The 22,659-nt window shown below is 40.0% G+C and overlaps 1 protein-coding gene across 1 annotated transcript in view; it reads right to left on the bottom strand.

The window, feature by feature from the left end:
* The window catches only part of UBAC2 (UBA domain containing 2), a 98,286-nt gene that overhangs the window by 51,239 nt on the left and 24,388 nt on the right, over positions 1 to 22,659 (bottom strand). The gene's annotated exons all lie outside the window — the stretch shown is intronic.

Here is a 22,659-nt window from a genome sequence, read left to right as displayed (position 1 = left end):
TGCACCATTGTGAATGTTCAAATTCCATGCTGCACATACATATGCCTGGATGTTAAGCAAAGACTTGATTCACAATTTGAATTAAACACAAATAGCTTATAGTTCAGACCAACTACAAGAACATCTGAAAATTTCAAGACCTCTAGCTGAGCTCCAATTATAGCAATGGTTTCGTTAATCCAGTCACACAAGCAAGGGAAATCAAATTTTCAGATGAAATGGACAACTGTGCACGTTTGATATCACAAATGCTTAAGTTTATAGCCCTTTGGAGGTGAAACTGCATTTTATAGTTTTTAGAACACGAATGTGTTATTGGACAATTTACGTATATTGTCAAATATAACACATGGAAAACTAATGAACTGTTTGGTTCTCCTCAACACTGAACATCTCCTGTATGTTAAATCACTCATCTTCACAAGGTGTATTATGTCTTTACTCCTTTCCCTAAAGGAGAACTTTTCTTTCTAGTATGTATTGTAAAGAGTCTCTACTCCATTGTATATAAATTATTTATAAACACAAATTGAAGCAAGAGACTGTAATATGAAAACTGTACCATTTCAGTTAAAAGAACAGTGATACAGAGTTCTCACAACTTCTGCTCAAGTCAGACACGGACACAAGACAAACGTTTTAGAGACCTGAATAAATGTTCACTGTTGGGGCCAGCAAATAGTAAATTATTGAGTTAATTCTGATGGTGTGAGATGGCTACCTCTCTTTAAGTGCTGTTTACCTGAGAGATCAACAAATGAGAAGAGCAGGATTTGCTGGGAAAGAACAAGTTTTCTCATCATACCTTCACAGAGCATATCTCGGATCCATTTGGGCACACTGAAATTGGGCCAGGAAAGAGACCAAATGACTTCAACACATCCTGCTGGAATCAGCTCAATACCAGCTGAGAATCCAGGATGCGAGCCCCGGGTTCCTGTCGTGCCCTTCCGTCACATGCCAGTTTCCTTCCCTACTTTATTTCTGGCCCCTCTATCTTTTCTTTAGTGTTCTATCTTATTAATATGCCTTCACCTGCCAACACAACTTGGTAACTGCACCAGGAGGTTGTGGTGGAAAAGGAAAATTAAAGACTGCCTGACAATTAGAAATAAAAGCTATGCCACATGTCAGAATAAATGTTATTTATTGCAGCTGTATCTGTCTGGCATTGAGGTTGAGTCAAACAAACATAGTTACATTTGTCATCTTTGCAATTCCTTCCTTCCTCGTGTGTTGACCTTCCATGTTGACTTGCAAACATGGAAGGGTCATATCTGAACATCAATAAGGAAACATTTTATTAACAATTACTTTCTTATGGCAAAGAAAACATAACCCCCTCAATACTTCATACCACTTAGACTGCCAAAATTGAGCTTCTAATTACAAGAGACACTAGGCAGCTTCAAGAAAATGGAGTAAGAAAAATAATTTTCAACAGAAGTTCTCCTTAATTCTGTGTGCTATAAGCATTTCTCTTCTTGTCAGCTTTTTTAATAAACTATTTTAAAATATTATTTAAGAATTTGTTCCTATTGGAGTAAGCAAATGATAACCTAATAAAACCACAGACAGACCACTCAGGAATACCTAGAAACTGTAGAAATAAAATATATGTATTATTAACATTACATCAGTACGAGCTCATTTTTTTCTACTAATGTCTGGGGTTTTTTGTTTATTAGTATGCATTTCATCTAACTGTGATCATAAAGCCTTAAAGACAAGAAGGTTTTTTTTATATTTGTGTGTAAAATATAACAAATATGTATTAAAACACCACACACTGCAGATAACTACACTCTAAGTGGAAAGAAAGTGAAGATCTGAATTGAAAATCCTTCTCTATCTCCATTTTCTCACATAAGCAATTCTGTTATTTTCAATTTTAGAGTTTGTTTCTAAATTACAGCAACATTCTCAAACAGGAAACAACATCAAAATACTGCTTTTGCTCTAATAAACCTTGAAGCCTGGGTCTAGTTAGATATGGGTTTGAGAAAAGCTATTTTTTCTCCTTATTTTAATACTTCTTAAATGCAGAAGAAACCGATAAAATAAAAACCTTTTAAAGCTAAGACAAACTCAGTTTCCTGACGAAAGTCCTAAAGGCACAGAGACACAGACAGACAGCTGTGGCAGCTGATGCCTCTGCTAATGACTCTGCTTCCCCTCACTACTCGTCAGCACACACTGACAGCTCACACACACTCGTATTGATGAGGAGACTTTTTTCTGTGTGCTTGTCTGAATCTGCCAAAAGTAGCAGCGGGGGTTTCAGTCGGCCTGGGACACTGAGCTGAAGTCAAACATTTAGAGAGCATGTGTCCTGTTTCTTCTTCCCGCTGTGCTGTGGGGCTGGCAGACATCACCAGAGAGTTGGCAACAACCTGCTGCATGGGACCAAGGGAGAACAGTAATATTGAAAACTTACTGCTGTTCTCAAACAAATGGTTTCCTTCACATTGTCCTTATCCATTTATCCTGCCAGTGCTCTTCCCCCAGTACTGTTTGTTGGAGTATTTTCATGATAGCAGTTACCCACAGGGACACACCCTCAGGACTCTCCTGTATGCAGACATGAATAAAGGGGGAAAAGCCATACCTGGTATCTCTTTCCTTCTCCAACACTTAGTATACAACAGATGTGTTGTCTTAAAAGATGAGAGCATGCCATGCCACACAACATGTGGCTGAAGCAGTATGAGCTTCGCAAGAGAAAATGAGCTTTTGCTTTGGGAAAAGCTTCTGATACATTCTAAGGCGTGCCCCCTTCCATGTGAAAGGCTGGCAAACGGTCACAGAGATCAGAGATCTAAGGCTCATCCACACTTCTCACATAGAAATAAAGCAGCGACAAGTAGCAGTAGGTTCAAATGGCTTGCTTACTGAAAGGATCTGACTGAAGTTTTTTGGAGAAACTGTGTCTCTGGAGAGTGAAGTCCAGTCAGGATCTTGAAGCCCATGTTCATGATAAAATGACAGAGTATCTTTTATCTCTACACTTCGGACTGTCGACCTAGGGACTCCAATTACATGGAGTCCTACTGCTGACACTATGTGTTCACTGCTGGCACCTCTGTCAAATCTTGTCTGGTAGGAAATGTGACAGAAATAAAAATGATGATGATGGTAAAATGGTCTAAGTCCCTAAAAGAAAGTTGGATAGACACCTGTTGTCAAACACATGACCAAGAGAAGGTGCATCATACGAAAAAACACATTTTCAGCAGGAGAACATTTAGTGCCTTCATCTTTTCTTTCACTGAGAACACAAAATTAGGGACTAATACTGCAAGTCCCTCAGCTGCCTTGGGCTTGAAGATATTGAAGACTAACCGAAAGCATGGAGACAAAGAATGCAATCTCCTATGGCTTACAGACTCGGCAGAAGAGGACAGGTATTCCCAAAGGCATTGTTGCCTGATTCTTTTGCCTATGGCCCTGAAAACCATGTAGACAAGGAACCTGTCAGCAACATGGTCATTTCCTAGCAAAAGACAGTAAGAGCAACTGTCTGAAGTGGTAAACATGCTAACACAAATAACACAATTCCTGGAGGTGGTTAATGACTCCTCTTAAATCAGCAAGCTCAGTAGTCAAAAAAAAACCAAAAACCAAAAAAAAAAAAACAAAAAAAACAAAACCAAAAAACCCCCAAACCAAACCAACCAACCAACCAAAAAACCCCAAAACAACAACAACAACAATAAAAAAAACCAAAAAAAGACCAAAAAACCCCCAAAACAAAAACAAAAACAAAACCCCCCCAAAAAAATGAGGGAAAGTTTTGGGTTCTTTTAAATAGATGTTCCATTTAATACTAGTATAGTTCTGAAACTCAAAAGCTTTTAGGGAAGCAAGGAATGAACGGACCTCAAGAAAGCGATGAGACAGCCTGTAACATAAGAAAAGTAAATAGTGTACAACCGAAGAGAAAGAGAAGAAAAGCTTTGCCTTATATGACCAGTTTTGAAGGAACTAAAAAGCAGCATCATACTCTGTCTCTTCTACCTCCATATCTCTGGTACAGAGCACAGGAGCAACTGAAGAGGTTTGTATTCAGCAGTATCTCAGTGTGCTGGCTCAAAACAGACAAGGTCAACAGACATCAAGAATCACTTGAAAAACAAGTCATTCATCTGAATGCAATATTTCCTAATACAATCTTGCCTAAGCTGCAGCCTGCAGACTAAGGGTATAGTACAAAATAAATACAAAAACCTCTGCCAAGCTGCAACCCTTTTCTGAAATAAAACAGGAATTACTGTTTGTGTAGTAAAAGCTCTGACATATTTCCTCAAATTTTTTTCCCCTCAGAATACTCCCTTGGCTTCCTGCAATGTTTAACTTCTGACTTCCTGAAGCTGATGTCTCATCTTTGCACATGACAGTCGTCAATCAATTTTTTCTTCCATCAGCCTGTATGCTCCCTTTTTGAACGTCTGTGACTGCAGCATTTTGCAGCACAAAGCTCCACAGAATAACTATCCATGGTGTCTGGAGGAGCCATTTTCATTCACTTGTGACACCTGTTAGTTTCATTTGAAGTCCCCTGCTCCTTGCACCAGAAATGAGTGAACACAGCAACTCCTTATCTACCCTGTCCACATTACTTGTGATTTTACAGACCTGCATCAAATCCCCTTCCTTTGAGTCATCTTGTCTCTTCTCCTGTGAACAGTCAGATAAAAGCTGTTCAGCACTTCATTCCAATTAGAAAGGAAGGAAAGAAGGCAAATGTAAATAAAGTATGGGAATCCAACTGTGTTCGAGCTGGGTGGCAGAAGAGAACAGGGTGTCTCTACACGCAGGGAGATCAACAGCATATGGATCTACTTTTCCTACCATATTCAGTAGCATGTAGGTTCTCTAAATTAGGATCTTGCCCCATGACTGCCAAATTTGGATAACCTTGCTCTGACACATTAAATAAGGAAGAACAGGACCTCAGTGGGCTGGAAAAATGGATTCACAGGAACATCATGAAGTTCAGCAAGTCAAATACAAAACCCTGCATCTGAGCTAGAATAATCCCAGTGCAGGCTGGGCATGACATGGTTAAAAAGGTCTGGGACAAGTTAAAAAGGAGTCAATAGTGTGACCTTACAGCCAAACATATATGAGACTGTGTTCAAAAGAACATGCAGAGAAGCAATCTTTCCCCTCCATTCAGTACTTGTGAGATCACACCTGGAATTCTGTACTGGGTTTGGGCTTCCCAGTACAAGGAAGATACTGATACACTGGAACAAGTCCAGCAGACAGCTACCAAAAACGCTGAAGGGGCTTGTAGCATATGATACAGGAGGAGGGGCTGAGGGAGGGGAGATGGTTCAGCCTGGAGAGGGAAGACTGAGAGGAGATTGTTATCGTTGTCTTCAACTGCCTAACGCGGAGGGGTACAGAATAGATGGTAACACCCTAGGTTGTTGCAGCAAGGAACAACTAAACCTTAGAAAGCATTTTTTCATCATGAGGCAAGTCAGACATTGGGAAAGGTTGCACAGAAAGCCTGGGAAATGTCTATCCTTAGAGATACTCAAAACTTGACTGGACACAGCCCTGATTAAATTGTCTCTGCCAGGGTTGGGCAGCACAATCTCTAGTGGCTCCTTTCAACCTGCATTCTTCTACAACTAGCAAGTTGGTCCAAGCTTTAAGTTAGACAAGAAAGTAACATGAAACTCGATGGCCTTGCAGGAACAAGTAAATTATATAACTTTAAAATCTTCTAGTCTTGTCCTCTACTTAAGCCTTTATCAAAATGCTGTCATTAGCATTCACCTAAAATAAAGCAAGCTCAAGACATAGCAAATATTTCTTTCCACAGGGCTGTATTCATTTTTCCTCACTGCAAAAATATGAGTTTCTCCTCTTCCTCTTTTCTTTTCCTCAGTTGGGACAGATGTTGTGCAAAGGGCTAAACTAAAAAAAAACAAGTTTTGCACCTGTTCTGAAGGCAGAAACATTTGTGGTTATCCCATCGCCTCCAGAAAACTATACATTGTCTTATACCATGCAAAAGGAGAGCTATGTTCCTCCCTCTATTAAGCTAGACTTAGCAGTTTCATCCTTCCTGTGGCATGTAACTTTCGAGGGAAGTTGTGGTTAGTGAACAGAAGGCACTCCGAGGAAGCCTACTTTAAATATAGAGCTGCTGAAAACTGATTATTCTCAACTTACTAGCCTAAAAAGCAGTCAGATAGTGTTTTATCACTGCTACTGATATTAAGGGGCTAAGAACCTAATGAAACCTTAATATCACAACCCCAAAGCATGGAAAGTTACAGCAATTCTGTGTAGAAGTAACAGATCATTGTTGCCAGTTGGACAGGAAGAGATGAAGCTCCCCTGCCAGCCGCATGTGTGAGGCATTTTTGACAGAAAGGGACTACTGAAGACTCCTGACAAGTTATCAGACTATAAAGACAACTCTGGGACAATTCTTGTATTTCTTTGGTATTTTAAAAAATAAATACAGTGTATTCATAATGCCAGCTGATCAAAACAGCCCAAACACCCATCAGAACCTTACTCCTTCATTCACTTAGATGGGGGCAAACCAACAATTTTAAATGTGCCAGGGTAGCCACTAGGATAATCAAACAATTTGAAATTACTGATATAATAGATTACATTGTATTAATTTCATTAAATGAAGGATCTTTTCACTTGAACTCCTTTTAAGCTACAAGCTAGAGCAGAAGTTCTAAAACTAACATACTTGGATACCACCACTGACAACAGAACTAGTGACTACAAACACCAGACGATTGCAAAATGAGCAGCACACAACCTGGGTACAGTCAGGCCATCTCTGCCCCCCCTTGCCTTTCTCCAGCACCATTTCCACCATTCAGGTACCACCCACATCCATGCCCTCGGCCATACCCGGGAGTACAGGGAAGTCACCCACAGTTAGGCAAATGCACAGAGGCCGAGCGCATGGCTGAGAGCAACCAGCTGAGGACCACTGCAGATAGAAAATCTAGGGTCAGGGAAATGCCTCCTCGGGTCTGAACTGGTTACTGCCTCCATAAAAGGTCTGCTTACATTTCCTCCACCGCATGTGGAAGTTGAACTTGGAAAAATTAATTCCTCTGGCTACCTGCCTTCCTAATAGCGTGGTTGCCTGTGCCTGGAGGCGCTCACTGTACAGCTCAGCATCTCTATTCAAGCAGACAAGTGCCACTGCTATCATAATCCCTTTGCAATGCTTTGTGCTGCAGCTTGCAAATTCCTACTGAAATTAAGTGATTAATGATCAGATTTGTAATTTTAAAATGTCCATAAAAAGATTTTTAGAACAGAGATCACTAAAGAGTGAGTATGTAACTCTTTTAACATATTTTAACTACAAATGTAAATTACTGGTTAATTTACATCCTCTGTCAAAATAGCTACAATTAGGAAGGCATAAAGATGGAGATTGAATTCTGAAATTCTCAGAAATCTGATTATAATGCTCTTTCACAATGTGCCACTTTCTAGTCCCAAACAAAAACAGGAAACAAGTTTGCCTCACTGGCCACAGACCCACTAACAGAAAAAGGTTTTGCTAGTCTCTTTTTGAAGTGTTATTCAACTTTGTTGGCATCCCAAAATATGGTCTAAGCAAATAAGAACCATGATTTACATTCCATCTCATCTGATGATATAACACAACTGCTCACAGCAGGACTCCTCCATACACAGGACAATGACAGCAATGGCCACATGGGAGGGGACGTATCCCCAAGACAAAACAAGAATTGCAGAGCACCTCAGAACTATAAAGGAAATTTTACATTAGTTAAGCGACCTTTGCTTAGAACAGCAATACTTCTTCGGTCCATAAAAAATCAGCAGCACTTTGAACCACAATGTTTGCAATTGCAGAAGTAACTTCATCACTGACGATTTACCCAGTGTAGCAGCCAGCGGTGGATGATTATTCTGTGAAGAATTAGTGACCCATATAAGCACGAGTTGAGGCACAGACCTCTGCATCATGGGCACTATGTGACCACTACTTAATCAAGGTGCACCTAATCAACAATATAATTAATCAATATATGCACAGTCAATACCTAATTACCCAACATGTAGTCAATGTACACTTAAGTACATGTATATAATGTAATATTCATATGAATTATTATATGCAACTGCAGATTCATTAATGAAATAAGAATAAAAGTGTATGTTGCTCAAGGGGGTCTTAAAAGCTAAGTCCTGACTCCCAGCTGGATTCTGTCAGTGACCGATCAATCTGTACTGTGAGCAAGACCCTGCAGGAATACTAGTGATGTCAGAGCTAGTGAATCTCACCATGGATGGGATCTGTGCCATGTGCTGTCCCTGATCAGATGTCCAGCCAATCCTGTAACATCTTGGGGTTCCCAGCATTGCAAGAGATGTAACATTTCGTAACTTGCTATCGGCTTTTCTGGGCTATTAACGAACAGTTTTCTGCCTTTCAAGAGTTTGTGTCTTTCCCATTGGGATTCAGTTCTCTCCTTGGTGTAAAATACTGTTATTTTATATATCACTTTTCTAACTGCAAATACGAGTAGGATAAAGGGTGAGTCGAAATTCCTCCAAAAAGTATTCTTTCAAATTAAAAAGATCAAAGTGACTAAGTTACACTTAAGCAAATGAATTTTTATTATGAGCAGAATGAAAAAACTAATTATAAGGCTTTTTGGAGAATAAAGAAAGAATTAAAATGCAAGCAAATTACCAGTCATGGAGAACCTAACAGTGAGCTATCCTAAAACCTGTGAGAGAGAATCAAGCAGTGCTCTCAGAAAAACTGTAATCAAGCAGTGGTAGTAAGAAAACAAGGAATTAAAATAAGAATTTGAAAAAAACCCCACCATTTAGGGTGTCTAGGATGGTAATAAACACATGAAAATGAAACAACCAATTAACACTACAGGAACTCAGAGAAAAAATGGCTAAAGTTTTTAGTAATTTCTGTGCTTCATACATAAAAGCTTAAATACTGGTGTCAAAAAACCCCAAACTACCTCAGAATCTAAATAAATTTGTGCTTTATTTGTTCAAAACAAACTGGTGAAACAAAAATATCCCTTAATTCGAAAACTTAGATTTTACTATTTGAGAACTCTTATCTGTGCTTCCCAAAAAACACTTGCTGGTCTTGGTAACAACACCAAGCAAATGAAATACTGCAGGCAATGTCACATTTTGCTCTCTCCAGTTAGTTTCAGTTTCAACTTTTTAATATTTTGTAACAGGCAAAGATTACCAACAAAGTGGTTAAAATTCTGCGCAAACTAATGTTTTCCACTCTTAATATCTACATCACTCATACAGAAACTGGCTGTATGGAGAAACTGTTTCTGACTAAAATTTTAAATTATTTGGGTTTTTTGAAGTATATTATTGCAAACAAAAATAATCTCTGCTTTTATCTTTTCAAGTTTTGTTGAAATATAAAAGATAGTAATCAATTTATCTTTCCTCTTTTTTCAATTTTATTTTTAAAAGTTCACAGTGTTGGTACATTGTGCAACTCTTGGTGGCATCACTTCACCCCCCTCGCCAACTCAACCCAAACTTCATTACCGTTTCTCTTTCCTCACACAAAACAAGAAAAATGGGAATTGTCTCATCACAGCATGTTTCTCTTTCATCCGCTACCCTGATTTTGAGAGACAAATACTAAATCACTCAGAGAGATGCAATGTCTCATAATAATATGCCTATTGTGGAGTTTCTTCATAACAACTACTGCTTCTAATAGCCCTTGTTTAAAATTATCCAGTGCAGAAATCCAATTACAGCTCATTTATCTTTAAAAAGGGTTAAGGCAGCTGGCATTATTTAGCCAAGTTGGCAGAGACACATGTAATGTTTACCTCCATAAGCTGCTTACAGAATACTGACTGCAGAGAATAATCCTGCTGCAGGGCAGAACAGTTTTCTCACCATAAATAAAAACACATTTCCAATTGGAATAATTACACTTAGTTCACAGATCTCAAACCGAGGTCGGTACTTTCCACTTAACAAAAGCAACTAAATCTAAGTGTGAAAGTGTTGACAGCTTGCAATTAACAAATGCCACTCAGTACTCCGAACCTGAAAGGTGCAGCTTGTCTCCGGGAAGCCCTTTCAAAGATACCTACCATCTTGCTTCCAGACACACTCTACCACTGGGAACACTTTGTGACTTTTTCTCAAATTACCTCCCACTACTTTCATCCTCTAAATACTGTTACCAAACACGTATGCCCTCCTGAGAGGTGCAATAGCAGATAGACTTCACATCCTAACTGAAAAGCAGAGGTAAGTATCCTAATTATTGTGAAAATGGAGAACTGCCACATTTCAGGAACACCCTCAAAATCCTCAGCAAATCCTGATACCATTTAAGAAACACCCCATTATCCGTTTGTTATTGCAGTCCGATATCTTGAATGGTACAACTTTGTACAGGGCACAGCTTTTGGCTTATAATGACTCTTCTTACAATTACTGAAAGGTCTTGGTGTGATACACTGTGGAGAACCCCAGTTCAGAGGTTATGGTCTTCTAAACCATGTGTCCCCCTCCTCTGGCAGGGGTCACTGACTCTACAGCAACACATGCCTTAACCTCAGGTACCCGGAGCTGGGCTGAAGTAATCAGCTTCAGTGAAACTTTTGCTGCAGAGCAACAGAAAGAGAATGTCTTGTTCTACCTTCCAGCTACATGTTTCCATCACTTTCCTTGCTCTGGCACTGGTATTCATTCACCCAGAAGTGAGCAAATTTAGAAACTTAAACCAATAGAAAATGATTCCTGAAGAAAATATAATACAATGTCTTATTTTTAAACATTATTTTAACCTCCTGATAGCCACTGCCTGTAAGAAGCCAGATGACTTGTGTTACAAATGGTAGATAGGAAGGAGGACAGGCTGGAGCCAAGAGCTTGCTCCATAAGCAGCAGCCTATGCTTCAACCAGCTCAGCCTTGCTATAAAACTGCACCTTCAGCAGGTGAAACAAAGCCACATTGCTTGTTCATGGTGCCTTCTGTGCAAGAGGAGGAGAACAGAGGAGTGGAGAACACGGCTGGGAAGACATGTTTATGATTCGAACTAGCACAGTTCCTTCCATCAGCTGAATGCAAGTCAGAGTTCTGCTCAGTTCAGAGTACAGGTGCCTCACACTCTCTTACACTAATCAAGTGTCACTTTGCATTTGTTAGGAGTATTTTTTGTCTACAATTATTCTGTCTCTTCTGCCCCACATATTAAGATCTTCGTATTTCCCTCAAGAGTTTAAATACATTAGGTCTCATCTTCTGATCCTGTCTCCTTACTCTTTCACCTCTTTTCACAATCACTACTATATTAAGCAGAAACTACTTTAATTGAATAACTGGTACACATATTTGACCACATTTTTGGGAGGGATGGGATAAATCATTCAGAGTCTCGAAGTGCATAATGTAAGCACTGAAGGGCTTAAGAATACCAGTAAGGTGGACTCCTAACTGTCTGCTCCCCTTGTTGGTTGAACATAGTGTGGAAGGAGTGAAACACACCATTTTCCATTTGCTCATCTCACACTTCCAACACAAAGAAGGGGTTCAGAAGTAGATGTGAAAATGGAGATATGCATATGGATAACACATCTCAATCTCCATTCATGGGCAAGAAGTCCTTCTTTTCCTTTGTATGAATATTTGCAAGAACATTCACTAGGATTATTGCAAACACTTCCCTCTCTCAACCACAGCCCAAAAAAAGCTACTTGAAGAAGGAACGTAGTGTTCAGGGTAAGAGAGATTGGACTGCAAAACAGCTACTGTTTCAGGCCTGTAGCCAAAGCACAACTTTCATTAAGGTGTAAATACACCTCCAATTTTTATTTCTGGAGTGGAAACATTTGCTAACAATTCCACTGTGGGGCCTGTGCCTGGTGTTTACCTCTAACTTCCTTGCCATCTCACAGTCTGCTGTTCACTACAACAGTCTGTGCAGAGACAGTTATTGCCCTGAAGAAGCCAGAAACATTCCTGAATGACCTTTATAAATATATTTTTAAAAGTGTTTGACATCCAGGAGGCACAGAAATGCCCCAGTTTTAGAAATAGAAGGGTTTAGATGAAACACCACCAGATGAACTCCGAGGAGAATCTTAAAAACAAAAGAGGAAAAGCACAGGATGTTCTACTGCTTCAGCCACACAGGCTTCAATCATCTTTCATGCTTGTGGTAGAGCACAGAGCTACCAAAACACTATCTTCATCAAAAGTTGAAAAGAGCTGGTGACCACAGGCTTGAAGAGGTGTAGTGTGAGGAAAGACTGCAAAAAATGAACATCCCATTATGGAAAAGGATCATTAAGCAAAGGTAAAACAAACAAACAAAACTACCTCTCATTAAGCCCTTGCTAAAACTCATGTTGACAAGTGACAGAAAAACTCTCCACAGAAAAGCACAGAGATACAGAGATTACTATTGAGCGTTCCTTTATGAAACTGATTTTATCTTCCTAAGTGTACAAGGCACACAAGTAAAAACATAAGAAACTGGACAAAAAGTTTAAAACTGAGAAAGGTATTTTGTCTCATACCATAGAGAAAATCAGCTTGTTTAAGAACTGCAAGAGATTATTATGTGCTTCTTGTTGACTGACTGTTTCCAGCTGGGGTTTAGTGGATGTGCTTTTCCAAGTCCAAAAGCTATTCCCAGACCAGAAAGGAATTCCAAAAAGCAAAAAAGCAGATGTAGGTTGACTGCTTTGTTAGCTGAGACAGTCCTGAACAAAAGCTGCCTCTCAAATGGAATGCTGTCATCACAACTAACTCATCTACATCCTGACCAATCTCTCTGTATTGTCAGAAAACTGGAAAAGGTGTCCTTATGTCTGACTGGCTCCGGAACAGAGGAAAACATCTTTAAAAATAGCTCTGAGAAACCATCTCAGAGTTCCTGCTCGTAACACACCCAACTTAAGCACTCAAAATACATAAAGTACATTCCACCAAATGATTGACATCCCTAACCAAAGCAAGTGTGTCACCCTTCACATCTGTGTAATACACCACAGTACTGTCAGCTTTGAGTAAGCTGAACCTTGATGGACAAAAGGACGACCTAGCCCACCTAGTCTGAAGCTGCTGCATATCTGATACACTCACTCAAACTATGCCTGTGTGCAAGGCGAGCAGTGGGCAAAGCATCATGTATGGACATGCTTCCAAGGGACTCACTGAAGTCCAGAGGGACATGGGGATATACATCCCAGTCTGAGTAAAGCCTGGACAGGTATAGCCTGGAAGGAATGTTTCTGTGAGGGACAGCTGAGCCTTTTACAAACTTCATGAATCTAAAGAGAACTCTCTAGCAGTTCTTAAAGATCTTGGTGCTTACTCTGGTCAGCTGCCATTTGTGAGGCACTCTTCTCAATCAAGAAGAGTGGGCAACTTCATTTAAGATAAGCACTTACTTCAATAGGCCTTTCAGACACATATAACCTCAAAAGTGGACCTTTATACTGGGAGTGGTCCAGCTTGCAATGGAGACTGGCTTTTAACTGTATCTAATACATTTTCATTCTACAGACTTCTGGCCTTAGAGAAAAAACATTTCGTAAGTAATGATCCAAGGCCCTGGCATGTCACACACCTGAATTCAAAAGAGTTATTATTTCATCAATTTGCTTTTCAACATGATTAGTTTCATAGCCATTCTTACTTCATCTGAGAAATACTTTCAAAGCATGCAGGTCCTACCTGAACTTATGGCTCCAATGACTTTACCTCTTTCCTGTTTCTGGAGTAAAGGAAGTGGAGAGAGGCACACAGGGCAGCATCAGCCTCCCAGAATCATTTGCATGAACAAGTCTGACTACATGACAACTGCCTGTGGTGGGGAAGGAGAGGTGGGCAACACAGATGAATGAGAACTTTAGCCTTTCCTGCCAGCTTCTGACATGGGATCCTCCACTGAGTTATGAGTTTCCACATTTCAGCACATAAACCCTGCTTCTATCCACCCTCCTGATCATACATGTCGTCCACATCACCCAATCCATACCTAAGCAACCCAAGAGCACACCTTGTGTGACAGGCTGAAGAGGGTCTTCACTCCCTGCTGCCCGCTGATACAAGCACTAAATGATCTTAACAGTATCTGTATTTAGTGCAATGCTTGGGCAGAGCGGAGCCAGAGGATGGCAATTAATGTTGACCTATGTGGCAAAGCATGTAAGCTATTTTGCCTCGTTTATCATGATCTAAGTTGGAGCTAACAACCAGAATGTGACTCATGTATCCGCTATTCAAGATTTTGTGTGCAATTCTGTAGAACAGTCGAGTAACTGGCTGCTCCTTAGTGCTCTTCTACAGTAAATATTATTAGCAAATATTGTATTATTTCTTGTCTGAGTCATTTTTAAACTACTTTTGAATTCTTGGTAAAAAAGTTAAATCTCTTCTAACTTACAATATTATGTTGCTGAGAACACAGCTGCGCTGGGCAGGGCACGTCTCCAGGATGAAGGACCACCACCTCCCTAAGATCTTGCTTTATAGTGAACTTGCCACCGGCTGCCGCATGAGAGGAGCCCCGAAGAAAAGATACAAGGGCTCCCTGAAACAACATCTCAGCCTTGGCCATATTGATCACCATAACTGGTCTACTCTGACCTCCAATTGGGAGGCCTGGAGACACACCATCTATAACGCTGCTGCTTCCCTTGAGAACACACACAGGATCACTCTTGAGGAGAAAAGATGACGCAGAAAAAATCGTGTCTTGCAGAATTTACCATCTAAGGAGTCTTTCTGCTGTGCCTTTTGCAATCGGATATGTCTATCTCATATTGGCCTTATTAGCCACCAGCGTGCCTGTAAGAAATGTGGATAGAGCCTTTCCCAAATCTTCGTTCGCGAAGCCTAGCCATGATGATGACAATATTATAATGAATATATGGTAAGAGACATCATAACATCTTCAAAGGCTAAAGATTAATAAAGAGAGGTTTTAATATTCATCTTATTCATATAGTTTGGCTTACTTCACAATGCTTTAAAATTAAAATGCTTCCCACAATTTTGGTTATTTTTGGTCAAGACACCATTCACACCTCCTTTTGACTCATGGCTGTAGCTCAACTTTTCCAATGAGTAAGTATTCTAAGGCCCAAATTGCGGGCAGGAAATTGTTTAGCTTGTTCATGATAAAACAGAAAGAAAATAGAAAAGCTGTAGTAAAGAAGTGATTTCTTTGCAAAAAAATACTTCCCCATTAAGACCATCAAATAACTCTTTACACAGCTACAGACCAAGGTATCTGAAGGAAAGTGATGACTAAACAAAAGGAGAGCATTCAGTAAGCACAAAATAAAAGCAAAGAGGAAATTTTAAAAGATCTTCTTCTTTATACAGAAAGTCTTCAAAGTCATTTAACTCTTAAAAAGAGAGATTCCAATTTCTTACTTCTTTAGTGAAGCAACTGTGTTACTTTTTTTACTAATGTATGCAGTCTTCTGTCTCCTTTGTTTTTTAAAGTCTCAGTCATACAACTGTGCCTCCTCAGAAAACCACTGAACTTACTAAATCAGCTTCCATCCATTACTTTGGTAAATCAAGAAGGGTTTCTTTGAAGCATCAGTCACAGTAAGACCTCTTTTGTGAAGTTACTTCATTACTCTCCTCCTCTGTCCTAAAAAAGCAATCATACACTCTGCATTTTGCAAAATTATGTGACAGGCACAGTATCTCCTCATACTATTAACATCTCCAACTGCTATGAAGAATTATTCATTCATTTTCCTTCCTTCTTCCTCCACCACAATCCAATAATTAGCTGCCCTACAAATATGGGGAGAGGGAAGAGATACATAGAACATCATTGGAATGGAAGCAGTTCGTTCTGTGATGGAGAAAGATATTTTATCCCTTATATATCCCTTATGTGAAAGGATATCAGATCCTTAAAACAAAAATGTTGTAGCAATCCATGCTTGTAGCAGTACAGATAGGAGACTACTGATGTTTCTAGGATGCAATGACTCCTTTAAGCTTGTTTCCCTTCAGATCAAGTAACAGAGGGCACTGCAGTAAGTCAATTTGCAAACAATAGCTGAAATTACCATTTGTACAGAATTGTTTGGCACAGACGTCTACAATTAGATGCAGGATTTCCTTTTAAATTCCAAAGGGACTTCCACATCCCTGTCTTTCTTTACTACAGTTGAACATGAGGAACAAACAAGGTGTTCCTAACTCCGGAAAGAGGAAGAGAAGAGGGGGAAAAAAACACAAGTTGCCAGTAAAGACAGAAAGAAAATTTGATCATGCCCACGTGGACTGAAAATAACCTTCAAGAGTCAACTATTAAGCTAAAAAGGAGGTCTCTATTTCCACACAGGAAAGAAGGCATTGTTTATTCTTTAATCATAAAACTTTTAGAACACTCCTTCTGAAAAATGAAATGCTGTGCAAAAAGATTTGTTGCTATTGCACCTTATTTTGATAAAGACAGACAAATAAAACAACAAAATCAGGACATGGGTGGCTTAAAAAACACAGGATTGCTTAATTTTTAAGATTACCTTTTATCCTTGTGCTATATAATAAAGTCAAAAGAATGGTAAATGTTGTCTCCAGTCCTTGTCCTTTCCCCACTAGGTCACTTCTCATTCTTCATTTTTTCAGGGTAAATTCACGCTATACACAGTAAGGAAGTCTTTGCTTACAACTCATTCTCAGAACTGTATCTTACTGTTCAAACAGAAATGCAACAGGAAGATCACTATGAAATGTAACTATTTGAGCAACAACAGAATTTGCAGTTCTATGACTACAAAAACAACCACAGCTTCCATGCCATGCAGTACCGCCCTTCCATGGGGGAGACAAAGTGGTTTTCATTCTTTATAATCAATTTTCATGAAAACCTGGCTAAGTAGTGCAGGTGTTTAAAGGAAGGAACCCATTATACCTGTTTTCTGCTGTTGGAAAGATCTGTTGCTATGCTAGCTAAAATCCATAGATGGCAGCATTGATCCAGTAATTAATCCTCACCACTGCAGAAGTCAAAACACATTTCACAAAACTTGTTTCTCATTGGAGGCTAAGCCCCATTTTCCAGTGTCAAAGATCTTAGCACCAGGCAGTATAAGCACTGGGTCAGGAACTGTCTGTCTGGCAGTGAAGAGAAGCCAGATCCAGAATCACTGCTAATAGATACTAGACCAATCGCTCACCCAATAACTGTGACAGTTTAGGTCCCATAATCTTGGAAATAAACTATATCATCTAGACAGTAATGAACACTGTGAGCCACAGGTTGCTGGTATAGTTCTTATGGTTATGCCCATATGTTGCCAATTTTGAAAGAAAAAAGAATACAGAGATGTCCAGTATCCTGCCACCTTTACTGCCCTTTCTTCCCCTACTGTACCTTGTTCAAAACAAGCCTTGCATTCCCTCTCATTTCTGCTGTTTGGGTTAGTGCTATGAATTTGATGGCCCAGATCATCACAGCACAGGGCTCAGCTACAAGCAAATGAAGGCAATGTCCCAGATGTTCTAGGTCAAAAATAGAAATTCATTGACAGGTAGTATGATTTGGAGGCAAAGGATGAAAGCGGCAGAGAATATGGGATACACAAGTCCTACTTCAGTTCCCTGATCCATCCTATCTTAAAGCCATCTTTACCAACACAATGTCTACATAAAGAAAACTGCTTAAATTATTGAACTTCAAACCTATGCCTTGACTTACTCACTTGGCTTCCTGTCATGATAAAGCTCAGGATTTTCAGCTCCTTCCAAGTGCATGTGTATCATACATAAATATATATATATATATATATATATATATATATATATATATATATAATTCTTGTAGTTGAACAGTTGGTTGGAAAATACAGAGTCCTCTGACTGGACTCAGCTTAGTACCTGAAAAGACAGTGATTTCTCTGAAACCACTCGCTTGCAGCCAGCTCTGCTGTCCATCTCAGCCAGCTCACAGCACCAGCTGGCCTTGTCCCGTTGTTCCAGTGCACTGAGCATACTCACACTCAGCTTCTCTTTCATTTTCTGCCCCGGACAGTGCTGAGCCTGTACACCAAGCAGCCCAATCCAGCAGAGATCCTAACTAACCAGTTTCACTGCTTTGTGGCAGGAATTGAGCTGCTTTGTCCCAGTCTGGATTATGCCAGTCCCTTTACCATCTTGAATGCTCCCTCTCATGTCGGCTCAACTGCACCACAGCACACTAGGCTTCAGAACCTCAACACATGCTGCTTGTTAATCTGTGCCAGAGACAGGTGGTGCAGGCAGAACAACATTAGAAGACTCTCACTTCAGCAAAGCAAGCCACCTGCCAGGGCTGGGCACCATGCACAGGGAATGCAATGCACAGCAAGGCACACTTGAATTTAAAGAACAGCACTTACTCTAATTTAAATACTTGCACAACTCACTCTCACTTCAGGTACTTTTGATTAAACACTTCACTGGTATGCTAAAGCCTATGTAGCAATTTTTCATTGTTTCATTTCTGATTAGGTATACTCAGGCTAGTAACTGAGAAAACTTGTCCAAACTCCTGAACTCTGCAGGAGTCAAAACAACTTTCCCTACTTCAGTAAAGGAATCTGAGTATATGCAAATAAAGACATTTAAGCTCCAAATAAAGACATTTATCTTGAAACAATAACTTTATTCCTGGGAGGCATATCAAGTTTTAGAACAATACTCCTATGCACCTGAGACTTTTAAGAAGCAGCTTAATAGTAAAAACATCACATACCACACACTTAGTTAAAAAAGAGTATTGAAAAAGCTCTCCTAGACACTTCCAAACTGGAACAACTACTCATTGCATAGTTCCTGACAACGCACATTTTAAAAAAAGAAAAAAGTTGAGTATTCAGGCAGGTTTTAAAAATCTACGAAATATTTGTCATGAGAAATCTGCACTTTTTGAATGAAAAAAAAATCTGCTTCCCAATGCAACAGAACCCAGGTGGAAAGTAGAACACAGACCCAACAGTTTAAGAAATATGCCAAAGGCAATGTGGGTTCATCAGCAAGCATGGAGCTGTGTTGGTATTTGTCATGAGCTAGTATTAGACTACAAACATTCTGGGATTGATGCTGTGTAATGAATCACTGTCTCTAGTCCACTAATCCACTGTCAGACATCTTAGAGATGCAACTTTAATTTTAATTAATTTTTTGAGTATTGCTTCTTTCAAATGCTGACATTGATGGACAGATGAAAAACAGGCCAGATGCACTGTATATTTTTAGGGTATTTAGTGACACAGTGTGTGTCCCAGCTGTACAAGAGAAGGAGAGAGGGAAAAAAACCCAAACCAACCCAGGAGAAACATAGAATGTCAACTTCATCATTGTTTTTTTTCAAAGGAAAAAACCCAGGAGCTCCTTCCTCAAACCATACCAAATGCTAGCAAAACAGAGAAGGGAAAGCAAAATGTGACAGTAAATAGGACATGTCAGGTACAGCTAAGTAGGCTACAGTTCTCTTAAGCTGCTCCATTTCCCATTCCTTCAGCTCTGCTGCAGACAGCATTTATACTCACTTGCAGGTTGAGGAGTGGGAGAGGAGGGACAGCTATGCCATGACGCAGCCTCTGAGTAACGTGCACGTGGCAAGACTGCAAACAACTGCAGCAAGTTTATGCATTCAGTGCCATGACAACTTTTAAAGGGTAGTTTATTCTTAAACCTTCATTATGGTACAACACAATATGGGAATAAAAAATGAAGCAATTTTCATCAAGGTTGAGAACAGTAACCCAAAACTGCATGTGAACTCACCCACAACAGCAAGCTGCTAAGTGAACAAACCGACACGGGAGAGTTGCTTTCCTGCACCACTGGTGCACTGGACCGTGTACAAGCTTCAGTTCTTTCTTTTCAATAGATTCAAAAGGTGGAAAGTTTGAAAGGAGAATATGTCCTCAAGCCTTCTCCTTACCAAACTGAAGCAGAGGGCGATCCTTCTGTCCCTCTGCATGTAGAACTTCTCTGTATCAGCAGGACAAAGCTTACAGTACACGGTAAGCGGACAGGCAAAACATACTTTTCTGTACCATGATTAAACCACCAAAGACCCAGCAGCACATTAATCCTGCAAAAGCAACAGTATGAAGACGATCCCTTCAGTGCTGAACTTTTGCAAGTGATCAAGCTCATTTCTTCTAAGGCTTACTGCCAGTTAGTGAAGGCACTGTAACAGACCACATGTGCACTCTGCCTTATCCGCAGACATGAAGTATATTGGCTTAGCTTTTAACTACTTAAAATCGGATTTAACACAACATAATGCAACTAAAATTACCTTGTTTACTCCCCGAACTTCAGAACAGCAAAAAAGACCCTGGAGGGAACTAAGCATTTACTTTAATAAAAGCTGGAGTGGAGGAAGTACTTGCCCATCTGAGGGAAACCAATGCAAGGCACTCATTTCTAGCTGATAAAACAGCACAGAAGAAAACAAAAATAGAGCCAGGTGCTTCCTACAACAGAAACCAAAGCGACGGGGGAATGCAGCACAGCAGAGCAGCCCACTGCCTCGCGCAAACCACAGGATGACTTGGGTGTTCACCTCCAAATGCTTCTCACCCTGCAGCTGCAGCCAGCCTGAGCCCCTAGACAAGGAAAAGCAGACACTTGCAAGTTACTGCAAACACCTCTTTTCAGCAGACTGCAGCCAGACAAAGCTGCCCCTCCGTGCTCGGGGGGAAGGCCTGTCAGCATACCAGCAGCAGAGCGGTTTGGCTGCCTCCTTTCCACAAGGAAGGTTGTGGAAAGCCTGAGTGAAAGCAGAACACAGATTGACATGTCCATGCTGTGACAAACCAGATGGATGGCTAACCTGCCACCAACTCAGCTGGGTTGCTGTTGCCCACCTGTGTAAACTGTGGGACTTGATTCCAGCTGCCCTCACAAGGCACGACCTCCCCTGCAGGGTCAAGATATCAGCCTCCCTTCAGAGACACAGCTATAAAAGGTCACACTTCCAACCTGCCCCCAAGAAGACAGCAAGCCAAGAGGCAGTTCACAGCATACAGCTTTTCTGATCCCAGCCTCAACATCTGCCTGGTTTCCATTCAAACTCAGAATCACTTTTGTAATCCCTATTTAGCTAACGGGGGCACTGGCTGTCCACTTGCTTGTTTTGGTACATTCACTGTGCAGTTCAGGCTGGAAGGAACCTCCAGACTCCTGTATTTTTCCCAAAATAAAGTGTTCTTTCCTAGGAGAGTTCAAAAGTCCAGTTATTCTCTTCCAGAAGCCACACATGCTTTTGTTTAAACCTTTTAAAAATACATATGGCACAGAATTTCACTGAGCTTTCACTGAACAGTTGAAAACAGTGTCTCATCCTGCTGAGGCATGCTCTGGAGTTGTTTTGCTAATGATAAAGCCACTGAGGAGTTTTAAACTCTGGTTAGTCCTTTTAACATACTCCTTAATCCTAAAATATTAAGCACTTTTAAATAGATTTATTTTTCTACAGGAAGGTCTCACTAGGATTTGCAGCTCATTGCATTTAAGAGGCCTTTGGAAGAATCACAAAAAATTAAGTTTGGAAGGATGACAAAAAATTAAGTTTGGTATTAGTTCACCTAAACTGGAAAAAACAAATATTTAAAGGTTTTAAATATTTAATTTAATATTAGACTAGATTAATTTAATTAGTAGATTAATTTAAATATTAATCTACACACTGAAAATTATCCAGGTCCCTCCCTGTGATTATCTTAACCATCACACTGACCTATGCAAATACCTACACGCTACCACAAACCCATTCAACTGAGACAAATTATACATCTCCAGCAAAGGGGATTTTTCACAGAAGTTATCTTTAGCACTAAGTGAGGATCACCTACCTACATTACTTTTACAGTAAGTGGAGAAAGACGTTCCCACAAACAAACCTGATTCTGGCTTCATCTAAACTGCAGGACTTTGCTGCTTCTGGCACCAAGGGCACATCTTGGTAAATTCCTGATGGCATGTCAGGTGAAGACTGAAACACTGCTGTTCCCTTCCTCCCTTTGCTACACTGCGTGGGGGGGGACGACGACAGGGTATGTGCATGCACAAGAGGAACCAAACTCCCTGTATTGTGCTTCTACATCCCAAAACACTGCTGGCAGAACCCTAGCAAGCACTCTACAGAGAGTTCAGAATGATCTCCTTCTCTGAGTGGCTCTTTCAAAGGCTGGATCATTTTTCAAGCTGACGAAGAAAAGATGTAAGAAATTAGTCTTCTTTACCTATTAGCTTTTCTGAACACTCCCATCCCACCAAGGATGTCTGTTACAGTGACACAGATGAGAGATTTTAATCCATTTTAATACAGGTTTAAACCTCTCTTCATACAGCATTTTCCTGCAAAGCTCTTGAATAGGCATGTTACTATTTTAGACAGTAAATAAAATATAGAAACACTGCTGTTGTATTAGAAAAATATTCTAAGTATTGGCATAAACAAAGTTGTGTATTCAAGTGAATCAAACTTCTCATTTCAAATTAAGTGAGTTTCTGTTACTTTCAGATTGACTACTATCCAATGCAATATAAATAATATGGGGATTTCCACAAAAAAACCCAAACAACTATGCTCTACTGAAAATACATTTACATTGTGCTT

Source organism: Pipra filicauda, unplaced genomic scaffold (assembly GCF_003945595.2).
Source record: "Pipra filicauda isolate LSUMZ 115617 unplaced genomic scaffold, ASM394559v2 scaffold24_size8852520_pilon, whole genome shotgun sequence".
Classification (NCBI taxonomy): Eukaryota; Metazoa; Chordata; class Aves; order Passeriformes; family Pipridae; genus Pipra; species Pipra filicauda.
This window is presented reverse-complemented; position numbering and strand designations above follow the sequence as displayed.